The sequence below is a fragment of the Salarias fasciatus genome, unplaced genomic scaffold (genome assembly GCF_902148845.1).
Source record: "Salarias fasciatus unplaced genomic scaffold, fSalaFa1.1, whole genome shotgun sequence".
Lineage (NCBI taxonomy): Eukaryota > Metazoa > Chordata > Actinopteri > Blenniiformes > Blenniidae > Salarias > Salarias fasciatus.
The window spans coordinates 354,110-370,050 of record NW_021941397.1 but is presented as its reverse complement, the minus strand read 5'-3'; positions in this window follow the sequence as shown (position 1 = coordinate 370,050).

Genomic DNA, 15,941 nt, shown 5'->3' with positions numbered 1-15,941 from the left:
GAGAGAGAGAGAGGGAAAAAGAATTAGCAGAGAGATCATTTTATTTTCATTTACCGTATTTTACGCACTATAAGGTGCACGTAAAAGCCTGTAATTTTCTCAAAATCCAACAGAGCGCCTTATAATTCGATGCGCCTTTTTTGTGGGAATTATGGTAATCACCCTGATCACATGAGCAAACAACCCCTGCTTGCTAAGCTGCTAAGCTAGCTAGTTTAAACAGAATGGAACACATGAAGCTTCAGGCACGTTCTCCACTCTCCCAAACGCGGAGCATGGCACGCGGCTGCACAGCCGGCTGACGTGGGAAGTGGCTGGACGCCGGGCGGCAGCCTGCACGCTGCAACTCCGAGAACGGCCGACCCCCGCCCGGCAGCCCGCCCGCCGGGATTCCGGGAACGGCGGGATGGTGGGGCACTTCACTCAGGAGACCGCAGCTGGCTGAACCCCGGTGACCAAACGAGTTAGACCAGTCGTGGCCGCGCTCTGAGCTGCACATCCGTGAAGAGGAGCGATTCTCAGTCAAACTCGCTCTGATATGTCACTTTACTCTCACATTTCAACTGAGAATGTAACCACCTACACTGCCAATATGTATTTTGCTCATACTATTCTATACATCCTATGCGCCTTAAAATGTGGTGCGCCCCATGTATGATTTTTTTTTTTTTAATAAAAGCCATTCATTGACTGTGCGCCTATTAATCCAGTGAGCCTTATAGTGCCGAAAATACGGTAAGTGAACATGAGTTCACAGATTTGCACAATCAATCCACGACTCCATCAAAGTCATTTCCCAACACCACCTCACAGAAAAGTTACATAACAGCTCATGAAATACAAGATAGGAAGAGGGAGAGACGGGGAGGGAGAGAAAGCGAGAGAGAGCTAGCAAGCAAGCTCCCGGCTTAAAGGGAAAGCCTGAACCAGCTCTAACTGTAAGCTTTATTGAAAATGAATGTCTTAAGCCCAGTCTTAAAAGCAGAGACTGTGTCAGCCTCCCTTACAGACACTGGGAGCTGGTTCTACATAATAGGAGCCTGATAGCTAAAAGCTCTACCTCCTGTTCTACTTTTTGAGAACCTAGGAACCTCCAGCAGACCAGCACTCTGAGAACGAAGCGTTCTCCTGGGACAGTATGGGACTAATAGCTGTTTAAGATATGATGGGGCCTGATTGTTCAGGGCTTTATAGGTTAAGAGGAGGATTTTGAATTCTATTCTAGATTTAACAGGAAGCCAGTGAAGGGAAGCTAATATTGGGGTGATATGATCTCTCCTACTGGTTCTTGTGAGAACTCTTGCTGCAGCATTTTGAATGAGTTGGAGATTTTTAATGGTGAGTTCACACCGGACGCGTTGCAAGCGTCACGGGCGTCACTGACGCCTCAAAGTTGACGCGTGTAAAGTGTGGAATTCGATGCGTGTTCAAATTACACACGACGCTTGCAGCGCGCCACGCGTGGCAGCTCACTGGCGGGAGTGGGAGGAACTTGTGTCCTGTCTTCATGTTGACAATGGTGGGATCGGTGCAGAAATCCCTTTAGCTCTAAACTCTTCAAATGTATAACTTTATCGATTTTTTTTTTTTTTTAAATTAGGCGACAAAGTGGTCGTTTAGAGCCCGAGTGTGTCGTTTGTTTGTCTGAATACCAGCCGTTTATGATTTTGTTCGGACGAATTCGGCGAAATGTGAGCCAGCCGCAGTGAGCGGCTCCAGCACGGAGAAGCAGAGAAGCAGGGACCCGCGAACCTTGGACCCGCCACGGGGGCCCCCCGCCCGGCACGGCGCCCAGCGCCGTGGCGGGCTGTTCTCCCAACCTAGCAGCCCAGCCTCCAGGCTCGGTTGGGCTTTGGCGGCGGGCGACGCGGATCACACCTTCGGCCACCCCTGCCTCTCCGACCGGCTCCCCGGCGACCTGCAGCAGGACCGAGACGCGCAGTCTCACCCAGCGGTCCTACGGAGCGGGCCTGCTCCGGGCGTCGCATCGATTCGGCCCCCTGTGCGGCGTGCCACCCCAGCGGCGGGCCCGCCAGCGAGCCTCCGCCTCTCCCGGGCCCAGTTTGACGAGCTTCTGGCCCGCATCAGCGCTCAGAATGCTCGTCTGTGATTGGATGACGCGCGCATTGACGCTTCCAAAGTTCAATTTTCCCAACTTCAGGCGTTGACGCCTGCAACGCGTGACGCGCGTTGCCAACGCTCGGAAAGCGACGCTCGAAAAGCGCCTGACGCGCGTTAGGTGCGTTGAAGCTCGTCTACCATAGACTTTGAATGTAAAAGCGACGCCCGTGACGCAACGCGTCCGGTGTGAACGCACCATAAGGCAGTTATTGGAGCCCCCTGATAACAAGGAATTACAGTAGTCTACTCTGGAGGCAACATATGCATGGATTAATTTCTCAGCATTGCTTTGAGTCAGCATGTTCCTAATTTTAGAAATATTACGCAGGAGGAGTAGAAAGATGTGTAACACAATGACTGTAGGTGACCTCCGCAAAGAAGGAGGTCTGGCAGACCTGTTTAATGTGGGAGTTGAAGGGTAAGTCCTGGTCAAAGGTCACTCCCAGATTCCTCACAGTGTTACTGGGGGTTAAAGCAACACCATCCAGGGTCACTATTTGTTTTAATAATTTTTCCCACAGGTGTTTTGGGCTGAATAAGTTACAAGAGCATCGAGAGCACGAGAGCCTCTCAGAGGAACAGCCCTCCCCATGACCCACCTGAAGACGGTGGATGAGCTGACTTTATAACACTGGCGATGGATAAAATATACAGCCGAAATGAGCGACCTCTCCAGGGGCCGGCCAAAGGCTGGATCCTCTTCTGGGGGGGAGTGGTGTTCCTCTTCCTGATGTCAGAAAGAGGAAGATTTCAGAACCGCGTGTTTTAGTGTATATTTTCTTAAAAGTGGAGTGCACAATTGAGGGAGGTGACTGAATTTTTCACTTCTGGGGGATCATACAGAGGCTCTGGGAGGCAAGATGACTGTGAAGACACCTTTTTAAAGTGAATTTTGCATAATATGACTCCTTTAAGGCTGTCACTTTAATGCAATAATTAGATTAATAAATTAGGCCGCAATTTAACGCATAAAAAAAATCAATCTAAGATTTTCCATTGCACAATACAGTCAGCATGCTGATGCGTAATGCCCCCTTTAAGATCGAACTTCGATTTTTTTGCAACTTTTCTACATCATCAAATCTCCACCCCTTTAGTTCCGTGTTCATTCTTGGGAAGAGACAGAAGCCGCAAGGTGCTAAAGGCCTCAGTATGCTCCCCGTCACCGCGACGGCGTTCCTACGACATCTTCGCCGTAGCCCTACGTCGGGCTACGCCGGGGCTTGACGTGCACCTCCCGAAAATCGTGACTTTGCGCCGAGGCAACGCGTGGTGACGTGAACGTCGAGGGCTGTGATTAATCCGCTTTCGCGTTGTTTATAGAATGAAGTAGAACTCACCCCGAATGCTTTTCTGATCCGAACAGTGCTTCGGGAGAAATTTAGATCCAAAATTGAGCGGCGCACATCCCTATACTGTTAGCAGACAGGGCTATGTGTATAGTCGCTCCTAAAACGGCTTTAATCGTCCAAAAGCTAATTAGTTTCACCAATATTTCATCATGGTCCGCTCACGCCACTCCTCCACGACAGCCCGGTGTCACCAGATATGACATATATGTAGATATATGTTCGGTAAGTGTACGCCTGTCTAGACATGTACGTCTAGAAATCTATGTCTATAGATCTATGTCTAGGTAAAGCCGGAGCTACGGAAGCCGCATTGTTGTTTTGACTGCCTAGCGGCTTGGCGGTGAAATTGCGGAGGAGGGTGTTCCCTTGACGCAGAAGCAAGATATGTTCAGTAGTGGCATAGGGTTGCCGGCGTAGGAACGCCGTCGTGGTGACAGGGGAGCATACTGAGGCCTTAAATCGAGGGGATACGGCGAATGGAGCAGCAGGGCCATGCCGTTTTTCATCAGGAACTGTTTTACGCGCAGAGCCCTGTGCGTAAAACACTTCCCACTCTCCCACAGCGCCGGCCGCTTCAGCCTTTTTGCATTTTTCGAAGGAGGCCTGTAATGGGAATGGCTAGTGTGACGTCACAAGTCACTTCCGGGTCCAAGGCTTCTAGCGCGCAATGTAAACACAATGGCTGTTGCCAAAGAACCGGTCACTTTTTTCATGGTAACAGTGAATTTTGCTGACTTTCCAAAGTTAGTGAAGAGAGGATTAAACCCTTACAACTCAAACCGAGTTGTAATTGTTTCTGTGGTGACAGGTGGAAATCTGAAATGGAAAGTACAGGCTTCAATGAAAAACAACATTTACGAGGTTGAGGTGAGTGATTAAGGGGCTAGCTAGCATTAACACGAGGGTGTCAGTCGTCGCATCATGCTGTGTAACTTAACTATTAATTAATTATCTATGTTAGAATCGGGTACTGTCTGTCTGCGGTTTGTGGACAACTTACAGTTTATTCATCCAGGGAAATAATTTTAAACCAAACCTCAAACACGCCATAAAGCAGAAGCAGCACACATTCAGTACAGGTTAAAAAGTAAAATAATAACAATAATAATAATAATAATAATAATAATAATAATAATAATAATAATAATAATGATAATAATAATAAAGCCCTTACAGAATATCTAATAATATCCCCCCTTGTGGGATTAATAAAGGATTATTAACTTTGGATAACTCCGCTGGTCCATCCTGCCGGAGAGGAGCGCAGTTTTAACAGTGAGAGAAGACACACAGCTGCTGCAGAGCAGCTTCAGATCCAGCGGGGGAAACGCTGCTGTTCAGCCCTGAAAAGATGTGGGACTTTATTTTGTCCTGTGCTGTTTTACACCATATTGTTGTGGCCGATAGAGTTACTTTTGATGCGCCGGCGCCACGAGAGGAGCTGATGTGGGAACCAGCAGGACCTGAAGAACCGCGACTGACATGTAAATAAACTGTAAAGTTTAGCAAATGATTTATTTAATCAGTGATGTGATGCCAGCAGCCTAGAAAATAATATCAGCTAAAGGGAGATTAAATACAGACAGAGGACGTTTAGCCAAAAATTTTATTTAGACTTCTATAAATTGTCTTTAATTAATTTAAGCAGCACCGGGAACGGGGGGCACGCGCCGCCCTCGTGGACTGAGTCCCGGTCCGCTCCGTCCTGTGTCCTGCTCGGTCCGGGGTCCTGCTCAGGACCGGGTCCGGTGCTGAGTGTGTGTCTCGGTGGGACCGTCTCCGCTGTGGGGAGGAGACCCGGCTACGGTGCCGCTGCTGTCTGGCTCAGAGACATAATTAAATGAAACAATAAAAATCTGATCTATATAACGTGAGTCTGCCTCATTATTTGTAATATCAGTAAAAATAATATAATGATGTAATATCAGAGGAAAGCAGTAGTAGGATATGGTTTTGTTGACATCGTTCCTGTTGTTACAACACGGGACACAGCAGTGCACCATCGCGCCTTTGGACACGGAAGTGACGTATTCAGCTTCGATGACGTAGCTACTAGCCATCCCCATAACATAAACACTGCCTGTGAGCTGCCTGTGTGTCTTTGGGAGGTGAAATTTTTCAAGTATCCTTTTTTTTTCAGTTGCTATGGCGACATAGTGGCCAAAAGTCTGAAATCATTCTTGTTTTAATTTTATAAACACAGTCCCGTTACTTTCCAGTTCCCCCTCATACATATAAGTGAGCATATACACGAGATGGATCACAACATACGTCACTGTCTAAAAAAAAAAAGTCAGTAAATCAAAGCCGCTGGCTCAATGCTAAATATTAATGGAAACGCCATTAAAATGCTAACGGTATTAGCATCTGCCTTGAAACTTCAAAACAAACTGGCAAACTCACAAGTATCAATTTCACCTCTATCCTGAACATCAACTAAGTATACTCGAGTACATACAGGCAGATATTTTCGATGCGTTGTTTGAAATGAACCTTAGAAAAACAAACACCAGCCACACTGCTCAGTCTTCTTCTCACACTGCTGTAGGCTTACAGTCTGTCCAACTCACTATCTCCCCCTAAGGGGCGACTGAACCACTGCATGCAAGCAGAGGCAGCTCTCGCGTTATTTCAAAGACACACACTGTTAACCGACTGCCAGCCTCGCGATACCCGGCTTATGTCTGCACAATCGATTGATCCAAGGATTCATGGCAGATTTGTATCGATTGATGAGGCTGATACCGACGCAGCCGCACCGCTCTCTTGTCAAACCGGATATCCGGTCGTATCGGTTTATCTTTCACAACACTAATGACAGCACTAATATATATATATATATATATATATATATATATATATATATATATATATATATATATATATATATATATTTTTTTTTTTTTTCTTTCTTTCTTTTTGAGGTTATTCTGATGGAAATTACAGAATTATGACTGTGCAAGCACTGAACTGTGTGTGTAATATGTAACTTGCGAGAAAATAAAACAACTATCAAGTGAACATTACAAATGATTAGGTAGTGAAATCCAAATAACTGAAATCACGTTTTCTTTTCAACAGTGTGCTATGCTGAAAAATATTGGTTGCAACTTACTACCGAATAAAAAAACAAAAGAGCTGGATATTCTTAATGATTTCAAGTGACAGCAATATCCAGTGGGAAAACAATGCCTCTGCCAACGTGATATGATGAACTCACAAAAATAATAGTTACTAAATGTAACTCCAGTTCTACGAGTGTGTGCATGCCCACCTGCGGGCTTCGCTATTGGTACTCTCCCTGGCGCCAGCCAGACACTGAGACAGATCAAAAAAGCTACCGCGCTAATCCCTGGCACACTGCCACGCCCCTCACCAAGGGGATATAAGCAGCACGGCACCACACAACTTTCTTCTTCTGAACAGCCCAGCAGAAATCAGAATCAGAATATGTTTATTGTCATCATATTGGTATAACGAAAAAGCTTACGCTTCCACTGGATGGTGCTGCGGAAGCAGGTCAGCTGGGATTGCAGGTAGGTGGGCACGCACACACTCGTAGAACTGTAGTTATATTTAGTAACAATAATTTCTATTTCGTGTGATGCTTAGCCCACCTACGGGCTTTGCTATTGGTACACTACCAAGCTGAGGCCGTAGGGGTATATGTACCCCCCCGCTGGACAGGTTGACAAGATTGGCGTGAAAAAGGAAGCAAGCAGGCTGAACTATCAGTACCACCACACCAAACCTCCAAGACACCGGCGGCAAGCAGCCTCGCACTGAGGCGCTGACCACAGACATGTCTGATGACCACTGTAACACAACGGCACACATATGCCGGCCAAGACTCCCAGAGTCACCACGGCAGGCAACAGGACCACACACGGCCTGAATTCCCCCCAGGGAAGCAGCAGCCGGCCAGGTCAAGAACCAGCAGAATTAAGCAACAGAACCCCTGTTTTCACCGAAAAGTGACATGGCCACAGAATCGGTGCACATATCCATCAGACAGGAGTGCACAAAAGTGGATGCAGAGGCCCAAGAGGCAGTCTGGCAGATGTCACCCACTGTGACACCTCTGCACAGAGCCGCCGAAGCGGCCACGCTACGTGTAGAATGACCGCGAACCACTGCAGGAGGCGGGCGCTTCCGTGCCTCATAGGCAGCCACGATAGCGCCACCGACCCAGTGGGCAAGGCGCTGGGAGGACAGCAGGGCACCACACCCCCTGGCTCCAAATCTCACAAACAGCTGGTCCGTAGTATGGAACTCGCTGCAAGCTCAACATAGCAACGCAGAGCCCTGACCGGACACAGTAACCGCAGCCGTGGATCGTCCACAGACGAACCAGGCGAGGAGCAATTTGCCATGGTCCGGATTAACTCTCGACCGAAAGTCCGAAGTGATCACCTTGGGATGAAGAGCCGGGTTAGGCCAAAGACGAACCAGTCCCCCATCCTGGTTAAAGGTCATGTAGGAAGGGTGAACCGACAGGGCGCAGAGATCCCCAACCCCTTTGGCAGAGGGCAGAGCCAAAAGAAGGGCAGCCTTGAAGGAGAGAAAACAGAAGTCTGTCTGCTCCAAAGACTCGAAAGGGGGCCCCCTCAGACCATCCAGCACGGTGTGGAGGTCCCACGGGGGGAACTACATGTCTAGGCGGATGCCTCAACCTACACGCCCCTCGCAGAAAACTGCTTCACCAGCTGGTGGCTGCATGCCAAGAAAAGCCCAAAAACCTTCGTGGCCTGTCGTGATAGCCGATGCAAACACCGCGGGAGTGAATGCAGCATGACCGCTATCCAACAAAGTCTGCAGAAATTCCAGAACACTGCCGACAGTGCAGGAGACCGGGTCCATACCCCTGTCCGAGCACCACGACTTGAAGAGGCGCCACCGAGATCTGTAAGCCTTGACAGTAGAGGGGGGCCCTGGCGCTCTGGATGGTGGACACCACAGCCGGGGGGGAGATCTACTCCAACTTGTCTCACCCTGTCAGCATCCAGGCCAGGAGTCTCCTGCCCAAGACGGGTGGGACCGAAGGGCGTCCATCGCCTGAAGTAGGGCATCGGGCTCATCAGGAATCGGCCAAGGATCCCCGATTGTCAGCTGAACCAGGTCCGGGTACCACCTGGTGCTCGGGGTGTCCAGGGCCACCACTATCACGTGGACCCTGGATTGACGCCCTGCACCCTCACCCTGCGCAGCAATGGGGTGAAGAGGCGGGTCGGAGGAAAAGCGTACAGGAGGTCCGGAGGCCAGACCCTGTGCGCAAAAGCGTCTACCCCGAGACGGGGTTCGTCTGACAACCTGAGCGAGAACCAAAGTGGGCACTGTGCGTTCTCTGCACTGGTGAAAAAGGTCCACCGCGAGGGGGCCCGAACCTGTGCCAGAGTTGGGCTGCCACTCGGGGTGACAGGCTCCACTCATCGGAGAGTGGGTCTCCCCAAGACTGTCTGTCTGCGCCAACATTGAGATCCCCGGGCACATGTCGAGCTCTCAGAGAGGACAGGTGCTGGTCTGCCCACAACAGGATCTCCGCCGCCTAGCAATGCAGGGGGGAGATCTCGTCCCTCCCTGCCTGTTCAGGTAAGCCACCACCATTGTGTTATCTGGCCTGACCAACATATGACTGCCCTGCAGTCTGGGCTGGAAATGGCACCTGCTGCACCGCAGTCATTTCCAACACATTGAGGTGAGTGGGTGTGGAGTCCCAGACACCGCCCACTGCGAGGTGGCCTAGAGAGCTGCCTGCTGAGCTGGAACGAGCGCGCTCTTGTCAAATCAAATCAAATCAAATCAAGCTTTATTTGTATAGCACTTTTTCACATTAATAAAAACAACGCAAAGTGCTGAACAGTAAAACAATAATAAAAACAAGAGTAAAAACTGCACCATCAATAGGTATACACCACACACACACACACACACACACACACACAAACAGACACTCCCAATTCTTTGTACACAGCAAAGCAGAGGAGACATGGCATGGCACTAAGCATCATGGGAAAACACTACCAGTGGGGCCGTCCACACCAGGAGAAGGCAAAGGTCATTAATACTGGGGCCCCAGCGCTCAACCCCTGACCCCGTCCAACCAAGGGGAACCCGCACACCAAAGTGTGGAGACCCCCAGGCCAGCCAGGACCAGAGGAGTTGAGCGCAGTGACCCCAGCACCGGACCGGGACCAACTCCCAGTGTGAAGGACCCCGCTCAGTAAACACTGGAGTTAAGCAGCTAAAAACATAAAAAGACATGATACAAAGCTAATAAAAAATAAGTAAGATAAGATTATAAAGTAAAAAGGTAAAATAAGTTAGAACTATATAATAAGAATAGAAGAATAAATAGGATAAGTATATTGAAAATTTAAAAAGACAAAAAGTAAAAATAAAAATGATGGAAATAGGAACTATAAAAGGTCAATTAAAAGCCAGATTAAAAAGGTGTGTTTTCAACCTCCCTTTAAAAATATCAACGGTCTCTGAGGTCCTGAGGTTCTCCGGCAGGCTGTTTCACAGGCGGGGGCCGTAATGGCTAAAGGCCGCCCCACCATGGGTCTTGGTTCTGGCCTTTGGAACACACAATAAGGCACTGCCAGAGGACCTCAGGGCCCGCGAGGGTCGATAGGGTAAAAACAGATCAGCTAAATAAGAAGGCACAAGGCCATTAAGACATTTAAAAACTAATAGGAGAACTTTAAAGCCGATCCTGAAGCGGACAGGGAGCCAATGCAGCGACTGTAAAACCGGTATAATGTGGGCCCGCCCCCTGGTCCTCATCAGCATGCGTGCGGCTGAGTTTTGTAATAATTGCAGGTTTGAAATGTTCTTTTTGGGAAGACCAGAGAGCAAGGCATTACAATAATCTAATCTACAGGAGATAAAAGCATGCATTAGGACATCTGTACTGGCCTGAAAGAGAAACGGGCGGACTCTGGCTATATTCTCAAGATGATAAAATCCAGTCTTCATCATGTTTTTAATGTGTGGAATAAAATTTAGCGCAGAGTCAAAAATCACGCCCAGGTTATTCACTGATTGTGCTGGTTTAAAATCCCGTAATTTAGGTCAAATTTTCTCTCTCTGACCTTCGGGACCGATAACTAAAACCTCAGTCTTGTCCTGGTTGAGCTGTAGGAAATTCACTGCCATCCATGACTTGATGTCTGAAATACAGTTAAAAAGGGTTTCTATTGGCCCTGAGTCATCAGGAGAGACGGCGATGAACAGCTGAGTATCGTCAGCGTAACTATGGAAGCTGATGCCGTGTCTCCTGATGACATCCCCAAGTGGAAGCATGTAGAGATTAAAAAGTATGGGACCTAAAATTGAACTTTGGGGAACCCCACACCTAATTTCATGGGTTCCTGAGGAACAAGTATCCATACTTACATAAAAACATCAATCTGTGAGATAAGAACTAAACCAGTTAAGAACAGTACCAGAGAGGCCCACCAAGTGACTCAATCTATTTATTAAAATGTGATGGTCTACTGTGTCGAAGGCGGCACTTAGGTCCAGTAGAACCAACACTGTGAGTTTTCTGTCATCTAAATTCCACCTGATATCATTTAAAATCTTTAAAGGTGCCTTAAGGAGTTTGCACGTTTTATGCGAAACAGCACCCCCTGCAGGCCTTGGGCGTAACGCAGCTTAGTGAAAAACTCGTCCCTGTGGCTCCCGTGCACGGAAGAGGGGGACTCCGTCTTCGCTCGTTTAGAAGCGCTCAAGTAAGATTTAAGTTTCTTTTACCTGGTGGAGTCTGTGCTGGAGTTGTGGCAGTGCTAGAAGCCAGTCTTTTCTTACTTTCTGGAAGATCCTGCTCAGTTGTTGCTCACTAAGCATCTGGCGGAGTAATGGCGGACATAATGAAACCTAACCAGCCGGAGCGCGCATTACGTCATTCCTTTCAAATTCTCCCCCCAAAAAATGTGGTGCCGGACCGGCACTGCAACTTTCAAGTGACAATTTAGCGCTGTTACAGGTACTTGTAATGAATATGTCAGGGCACATTGTACACATCATTAAAAATGTGGAACATATTTATGGTGGAAAATAAGTATTTTTAAGGTTGTAAAACTCCTTAATGCACCTTTAAAAGGGCCGTCTCGGTACTGTGGTTCACTCTAAAACCAGACTGATGTCTTTCTAAAACGTTATTGATTATTAAAAAGCCATTGACTTGGTTAAAAACCAGTCTTTCTAAAACTTTTCTTAAAAATGGTAAGTTGGATACTGATCTGTAGTTATGAAGAACATTGGGGTCTAAATTGCTCTTCTTCAGAAGGGGCTTCACCACCGCCGTTTTAAAGGCAGTGGGGAAGACACCCGTCTGAAGAGAGCAATTCATGATATTTAAAATCTGTTCCTCAAGGAATCCATAAAGTGATTTAAAAAGTGGTGTGGGAATGGGATCTAAAAGGCAGGTTGTTGATTTTACTTGGGAGAAAACTAGACCAAGAGTCCTCGCATCAACCAGGTCAAAACTGTCCAGTGTTTCCTCTGGCATGGACAACGGTTCAGCTGTGTTCACTGATAAAACCTGTTGGGGTAAAAGACTAGACCTGATGTCCATGATTTTAGTTCTGAAGTGTGTTGAATAATTATATTGTATTCTTCATATTATGTTTATCTAGTATTCATTATCTCATGTTATTTAGTATTATTCATATTATGCATGTTTTTGGTAGTGTGTGTACTCATGTGTGGAAAAAACAATGTTTTCTTTCAGGTTTGCCTGCCTGTCATTTTTCATTTTTATGGCAGCCTCTTGGCAGCTGGACAGTTTGCTTTTTTCTAAAGCTAAGACTACAGGTCAATTGCCTCTCTGTCTCCCTCTTGCGCAAATGAGGCTCATTGGACAAGGAATGTGACACTATGTGAGTTGTTGCACAACACCTGGCATTTGGGAAAGATGGATGGAGACTTGATGGAGACTTGATGGAGGCTGATAGGGCCTCCCAAGGGGTCACGGACATTGACCTTTGTAGGGAGGGGGGAAGAGAGTCAATTGAGAAGCAACGAATGGTTTTGAGCAATTGTGTCTTGACGAAGAGTCAATTAAGAAGCAACGAACTCCCACAAAATAGTATAAATAGATGGAGCGGAGAGCGATCGGCGCGTCAGTTCTTTTTGGTCTGCCTGACTGCCGGAGGGTTTTTTTGGAAATAAAGTCCTCTTTTTGCATCCTGACTCCGACTCTGCCTGATTGTTCTGAGGAGAACTACGATTGAAGACTTCAAGAACCAAGTGGATATAATTGAGGATTTTACGTTTTTTCTGGAATATATGTTTGGGGTTTTTCTTTTGCATCGTAGCTGGCCTAGGATACTTTTTAAATAAAAATCCACAACAAGTGGTCTGCAAAGTCTTCACAGAGAGCGTCTGTCAGCTCCTTAAAAGCTTTATTAAAATTAGTGCCAGTTAAAATGTTGAAGATGGAGAAGAGGGACCGGGGGTTGTCTTTATTGTCTGAAATAGGCTGAGAAAAGTGGGAAATTCGGGCCTGTTTAACTGCATTATGGTAAATTTTGAGTTGTTGACGTAGAATCTGATAATGTACAGTCAACTTGGATTTCCTCCACCGTCTTTCAGCTCTCCTGCAGTTTCTTTTCAGTTTGATGATTTTATCATTTTTCCTTCACGGGGGTTTGGAATGGCCCTTGATTGTTTTAGTTAAAAGTGGAGCTACTGAGTCCAGGCTGGACTTCAGTTTACTGTTAAAATCGTCAACGATAAAATCACAGGGTGCAGGTAAAATCACCGCAGGAGTGCTCTGTAAAATCTCTTTAAAATCTGCAGCCACTTCAGAAGTAAGGTAGCGTCTCCTCACTGTTCTCACCGGGGCTTCCTGCTGGTTAAAACTGGTGATGTTAAAAAACACACAGTAGTGGTCAGACACAGCCAGGTCAACAACAGAGGACACACTGATGGACAGACCGTGGGTTATAACCAGGTCCAGGGTGTGTCCTCTGTTGTGAGTTGGCTGTGTGACATGCTGTTTAAAATCTAAACATTTTAAAAGGTTTAAAAAGCCTCTGGACATAGAGTCCGAGTTATCATCTACGTGTAAGTTAAAATCACCCGTTATTAAAATTCTGTTATATTTAGAATGAATTATTGATAAAAGTTCTGAAAATTCAGTGATAAAAAGACTAGAGTAATGAGGGGGTCTGTACACTGTTAAACACAGGATCGGGGGACTGCTAAAAACAAAGGCGTGGTGCTCGAAAGAGGTAAAACTATTAAAAGCTACAGCACACGCACTCATAAAGTTTTTTTTTTAAATGGAAGCAGTCCCTTCACCCCTCTTACCCTGTCTGGCTGAAGATAAAAAGTTAAAACTCGATGGGGAAGCCTCAGTGAGGATAACAGGTGCATCAGTGCCAAGCCATGTCTCAGTTAAAAGCAGACTGTCTAAATTATTGTCTAAAATGAGATCATTAATAATAAAAGATTTGTTTAAGAGAGAGTGCACATTCAGCAGGGCCATATTAATGGTGGTGGGTGGGCTGGATGTGCGCTCTCGGTGAAGTTTCACTGTTAAAAGAGTCCTTTTTCGTTTAAAAACAGTCCGGGGGATGTGGTGTCTGGAGGAGGTGATGACAGGGATGCTATGTACAATGTGTGGTGTGTACAGGGGCAGTGAAGGTGTGTGAGGGGTGTGTGCGGCGTGTGGTGGATGGGGAGGGCTTGCAGGTAGTCAGTCAGCGGGGGATGTGTGGACTGCGTGCTGAATGTTACCCGCTAAATTGGAGCTGCCCAGCGTGCTCGGGTGGAGTCCATCCTGGTGATAAAAAGCTGGGCGGTTCCAGAAAAGATTAAAATTGTCGATGAAATAAAAATTGGAGGCTGTGCAGGAGCGCTGAAACCAGGTGTTAAGGCTGAGCAGTCTGGAGAAGCGTTCAGCACCCCTGGAGAAGGTCAGCAAGGATTTCAGGAAAGACAACAAGGCACAACTGGATGCAATGCAAGAGAATATGAATGGCATCGGCAGGAGAATGGACGAAGCAGAGGAAAGGATTGAATCCATGGAGACACACGTCCAGTCAACAGAGGAGATGCTAATGGAGCTAGCTAAACTCCACGCTCAGACCAAAGCTAAGCTGATAACCCTGGAGGGACAATCGCGCCGTGATAATGTGAGGATATACGGCGTAGAGGAGGGAGCCGAAAGCAGTTCGCCATCTGTGATTCATTTTGTGACAACTTTACTCGAAAACGGCCTAGGTCTCTCTTTACCGTCAGGGCTTGCTATTGAGAGGGCGCACCGGGCACTAGCGGCAAAACCACCAGCAGGAGCCCCACGAGATCATTCGTGGTCACGTTTTCAAGTTACACAAAAAAGGAGTGGATCCTGAAAAAGGCATGGGAAGCAAAGGATTTTGACTTTCATGAGAAGCGGAGGTATCTGGATAACGATTATGCCCCAGAGGTGCAGCGGAGACGAAAGGAGTACAACGCAGCTAAGGCAGCGCTCTGGGAAAAGAATATTCGCTTCCAAACACCGTTTCCATCCAAGATGAGAGTGTTCTACAGTACAGGCCCAGTGACATACAACTCTGCACAGGAGGACATGGTGCAAAGGGGGATATTAGACACTCCCATCAAAAAACCGATGTCACTTTTTGATCAAATCCGACAATCCACTTGGCGAAGGAGCGGGAGAAGAGGGCTGTCACGCGAGGATCCCAGCATTGAAAGAGTTAAGGAGAGGCTTCAGGCTTTCCGACACCAAGAAGATTTGCCATAAAATCTGACATTGGATTTTTTTTTTTTTTTTTTTACGAGGTAAACTTTAAGATAGTTTTAACTATAGTTTTAAGTTTTATAGAAGTTTTAACATAAATGCACTTCGAATATTTTGGTTTTGTATTTTTTGATGAACACTTTGCAATTTCTGCTGTTATTATAATGACTGGGGGCGAGGACATAGTACTCCGGTAGTCGGAAATCACAACAACATGATCCCTTCGGACTCATGTGGTACTGGCCTACTGGCTGAAGAGGGCGCTCCTGTACAACAAGACGGACTGGCCCTTCCCCTTCCCTTGGCCAACTTGATGGCCTTCTCTTTGGAAATCCATGGACTTTATGTTGTGTTTTATTTTTTGTTCTTATGTTCTTAAACTAGTTTGGTTCTGAGAGGTGTACTTATTATACTGGGTTTACATACAGGAATGATCCCTTACCCAAGTAATGCAGGGTGTCAAGCCAACTAAAATTGCAACTTATAATGTCAATGGTTTGGGGAACCCTATTAAGAGAAGCAAAATTATGTCAAAACTTAAAAAAGAACAAATTGAAATTGCTTTACTCCAAGAAACTCATTTAAATCAGGCAGAGCACGATAAATAAAAAAATGGAGATTCAGTTTTCTTCCTCTTGCCCACAAAGTTCTAAGAGAGGTGTTGTAACATTGGTTTCAAATAGATTAAACTTTGAGTGCACTCAAGAAAAAAG